Source organism: Lynx canadensis, chromosome F2 (genome assembly GCF_007474595.2).
Source record: "Lynx canadensis isolate LIC74 chromosome F2, mLynCan4.pri.v2, whole genome shotgun sequence".
NCBI lineage: Eukaryota > Metazoa > Chordata > Mammalia > Carnivora > Felidae > Lynx > Lynx canadensis.
The window spans coordinates 57,618,687-57,623,507 of NC_044320.2; the positions used below are offsets into that span (position 1 = coordinate 57,618,687).

Below are 4,821 nucleotides of genomic sequence, written 5' to 3' on the forward strand. Positions count from 1 at the left end.
TAGCATTGTTTTTAATAACCTAGATGAAAAACTTGGAAAGTATGTTAAATTTCATAGCTGCTGAAATTCTAATAAGAATAGCTAATTCAATGCATTATGAAATTAATAGAAAAAAAATGTTGATGAGCTTGACCCCGGGCCAAAATGACATGCTGCACAAAAGGGAAGAGAGCTGCGCTTTGACATCATGCTAGTTATTTCACATTTTTGGTTCATTTAATGCTCACAATAAAACTAAACAACTAGATATTATCATACTCTGATCCAAACACTGAAACCAAATCTCAGAGAGGTTAGTAACTTTTTTAAAGTCACAGAGCTAATACAATGGAGACTGAATACAAATGGATAACTCTCTAATTTTGAAGTTCATGCTCTTTCCTTTATGCAAAGATTCATTTGTACAGTGTAAAAAAAAAAAAACACAACAGTCGGATTCAAAATGAGGCCTCAGTGGCAACACACAAAAAAATTGATATTACCCTTAAGCCATTAGATATGGTTGTCGAAGGACAACCACACTCAAGCATAGATTGTGTTCCTAGATTGATGGATCCATAGAGATAGAGGTGAGAACCTAGATCTATACTGCGCTGGTGAGATCACTCTTGCAATTTTGTTCGAATTTGGATGTTATATTTTAAAACTCATTGAATAGCTGAAAATTATTCTAAGGGAAAGTAACCCTGATGACTAAAATCATTGCCAAATATCATAAGAGAGATGGTTGATGGAATGAGGGATGTGTTAATTAGGGCAGGAGGGGGGAAAGAGTCAGAAGTTACTGACAGTCACATAGATCAGAAATTTCAGTTATTTCTGATGGTCCCCAAAATATGACTATGAGAAGCTAAGTTTCCTTTTTTCAATATTTATTTGTGTGTGTGTGTGAGAGAGAGAGAGAGGGAGAGAGAGAGGGCAAGGAGCAGAGAGAGAGGGAGACAGAGGATCTGAAGCAGGCTCTGCACTGACAGCAGAGGGCCCAATGCTGGGCTTGAACTCATGAACCACATCATGAGAGCATCACCTGAGCCGAGGTCAGATGCTTAACCCACAGAGCCAGCCAGGTGACCTGAGAAGCGAAGTTTCTTGGGTGAAATATGCTCCTGCAGGAGTTCTTGAGTTCTCTGTAACTAGAAGAGTTCGAAGAAAACACACATGATCATGGTAGGGAAGTTTCAAGAGGCATCCAAGAGGAGATTGAACTAGGTAACCTTCGGGTCCGTTCTGACACTCAAATTTCATGTTTTGTTAGAAAAAGTCTAACATCAGTCTGCATCCCCCCCTTTAGAGGGCTTAAGGCCAGAAATTGGGTGGCTATCTCATCCTACTTAGAATGACAAATGTATATGTAATTAAAATGTTATCTGGATCTCTGCTGAGGCCTTTATGCTCGCCAAGAGCAGAATAAAATAGACTTGAACCCCCAATTCTATGCCTTGAGGAAATTCAAGATACTATGTTATGCGAATTATCGGAGTGGAAGATGGGTCAGGAGGAGAGGTTTGCATGTTTTAGATTGCCAGGTCCCCGAGCTAGCACAGAACTGAAGCTAAGTTTTCTTGTAATCGAGATGAAGTAAAACAAAGCAACACTCCCACAACATTAGTGAATTTAGTGAAACTTACTAAAGTTTAAAGGGAGGTGGGTGCAGAGGAGGCAGGGTTTATTTGGTAGCAAAGTAACTAAACTGGGCATGAGCTAGATCTGGTTTTAAAATGTCTCTGGGCCACCAGCCACAGGGGAGTACCACCGGCCTTTTCATCCATGTTGGCTTCGTCTTCTTAAAACTCGATGCCACTTCTTTCTCTTTCCTCCTCATCCCCATCTCTCCTCATCTCCAACTTCAGAATTGCCTCAGGAATTTCAGTTTCTTCCCACTCTTGAAGGTCAGCTTTCCTAGCTCTCAAGCTCTCAAATTCTCCTCAGACTCGTCATTGCAAACACTGACTTCCTAAGGTGCTCAGCTGAGTTGGGAGACCTGCTCATGGTAGAAATCACCATCTCTAGAAAGAGTATTAGCATTAGAACAATTTAGTAACATTTCAAATTTTATTATTTTAGCTGGCATATGGTAAAAAATACGAAACATCGGGGGCGCCTGGGTGGCTCAGTTGGTTAAGTGTCCGACTTCAGCACAGGTTATTATTTCATGGTTCGTGAGTTCAAGCCCTGTGTCGGGCTCTGTGCGGACAGCTCAGAGCCTTGAGTCGGCTTCAGATTCTGTGCCTTCATTTCTCTCTGCCCCTCCCTTGCCTGCACTCTGTCTCTCTCTCTCTTAAAAATAAATAAACATTAAAAAATTGAAAAAAAATACTAAACATCTGAGGAAATTTTTGTCAACCCCTCTATTCCAAGATCAAATAGAAAGAAGCAGTACAATGAAGTGATCTGGAAGCAAAGAGATTTTGTTACCAACCTTGATGCTGCTTGACTGGCTGTGCCACTTTGGGCAGGTTACTTAACTTCTCCGATTTTTTGTTTCTTCCATCGCAAAATGTGATAAAATAGCGATATGTTTGTGCTGTCTGGGTTAAATGAAATTATGTGCATATAGAGAATTTCACAACTCTTTGTCATGTGTCAGTGTTCCATAAGTGTTAATACTATTGCTAATAGATTTTCCTCACTCAGAAACCTTTTTAAATTTTCTAAACTCAAAATAAATTTTTCAATGACCACCAAAAATTTGGCTTGACACACTTTGAAGAATATACTAAGGATATTTACCACTAATATTTTTTTCTTCCGCCTATCATTTGCCAAACTGTCACTAAGATTTCTTGAAAATGCACTTCAATGGTTTCTGTATTGAAAGCAATTTATTTGACTGGCAGAATGATAGAGGAACTATTAGTTAAATATATTTTACCAATTTTATGACTTTCCCTGGTAGCATGATATCAGATTAGATACTGTGATCCTAAATAATTAAGCTGACATTGACGAAATTGTAAATTAGAAATAATTTAATTTAGTACCAACTTTCTTTTTACTAAATCCCTATCCCAGCCTTAGACAAGGCTCCAGTCCTGTGCTGTGGGTATGATAGTCACTATCACATGTGACCATAGACGTTAAATTAAAATTAAATAAAATTTGAAATTTGAAATTCTGTTACTTAGTTGAACTAGGGCACATTTCACATGCTCAAAATCCATGTGGCTAGTGGCCACTGTACTGGAGCATGTGCATGTAAAACATTTCCATCACTGCAGAAAATTCGTTTGGACAGTGCTACCTAAAATTCAAAGAACTTGTATCCTGCCTCTGTCTGGCACCTTCAAAACTGCTTCCTGTTAGGTGTCATTGCTCTAACGTCTTCTCCCTCTGAGCTTTTCCTTTCCTTTGTCTTATACGATCCGCTAATAGAAACTGAGATGCTGAGGTGCTAACACGGGAAGCCCTGGGATCATTTCCTGGTAAATGAATGGCTAACTCTTCGTCTTCCATAGTAGTGTTTTTTCAGAACGTGGTTCTAGGATGATTGCTGTCTTAATCGACTGAATAATTGTTTACATGTGAAATTTTTGGAACCCGTATTACAACCTCTCAATCTGCCTTTTGAATCCGCTTTCTCAGTCATCGTTGGAATTCTCAAGTTTGAGAACCATTGCTGAGAGGAGCAACCACTGTCTGGTAGCCAGTAACCGAGAGCCTTATAGTTGGATGTTAGTTTGCATAGGAATGAATGCAACGCCAAGTTCTCCTCAGGTAGCAGAGGAGATATTTTTGGAAGGATTGTTTGTTGATCTTCAAACTCTACTACAATAGAAAGCCTTCTGCTCATAGACTCACTGCAGATCTACTTACTAGCATAATACAATTGGTAAAACCCACTTACTTACTAAGAGAATTTAAAAAAGTGTTTGCTCTTGACATGGGGTATTTTTTTTTAATGTTTATTTGTTTATTTTTGAGAGAGAGAGAGAGCACAAGGAGGGAAGAGACAGAAAGAGAGAGGGAGACAGAATCTGAAGCAGGCTCCAGGCTCTGAGCTGTCAGCACAGAGCCCCACACAGGGCTCAAACCCACAAATTGTGAGATCATGACCTGAACCAGAGTCAGACACTTAACCAACTGAGCCAGCCAGGCGCCCCAAGGTATCTTCTTTATTAATGTCTTAAAATCATGTTTGCCTTGGGGCACCTGGGTGGCTCAGTTGGTCTACTGTCTGACTCCTGATTTCCAATCAGGTCGTTATCACAGGGCTGTGGAGTCAGCCCAGACCCTGTTTAAGATTCTGTCTCCCTCTGCTCCTCTCCCCAGCTGATGCTCATCTCTCTCTCTCTCTAAAAATAAAAATAAATAACTAACTAAATAAATAAATAATGAAATTAAATTTTAAAAATTACCTATTAATGTTTTCATTTCATTTCATTTATTTATTCATTCATTCATTCATTCATTTTACTGAAGAAGAATATGGAACACTTCATGAATTTGTGTGTCATCCTTGCGTGGCGCCCTGGTCATCTCCATAACTTTCCAATTTTGGTATATCTGCTGCTGAAGTGAGCACTATTATATATTGAAGGACACTTGACAAAATTATAAGATTTTAAAGCATACCATGTGATGATTTGATATATGTGTACATTGTGAAAGAAGAAATCATGTTAACATTTATAACTTGGTTTTATGTCACTTATAATTTCATTTTATGTTATTTAAATTTCCCTTAAGAAACAAGTAAGTTTTAAAAGAATTTTTAAAGGAAAAATTAATGAAAGAAGAACAAATAGGAAAAAACAAACAAAAGTAGACTTTATAAATAAAAATTGACAATGGCTTAACAAACTAGACAAAAAAGAAAAAACA

The 4,821-nt window shown here is 38.3% G+C and overlaps 1 non-coding gene across 1 annotated transcript; it reads right to left on the bottom strand.

Moving 5' to 3' along the window:
• Positions 1 to 4,419: 4,419 nt before the first annotated feature.
• LOC115506570 lies at positions 4,420 to 4,522 on the bottom strand. The gene has a single exon (XR_003966426.1). It is a non-coding gene; the product is annotated as a U6 spliceosomal RNA (small nuclear RNA).
• Between the last annotated feature and the right edge of the window lie 299 nt (positions 4,523 to 4,821).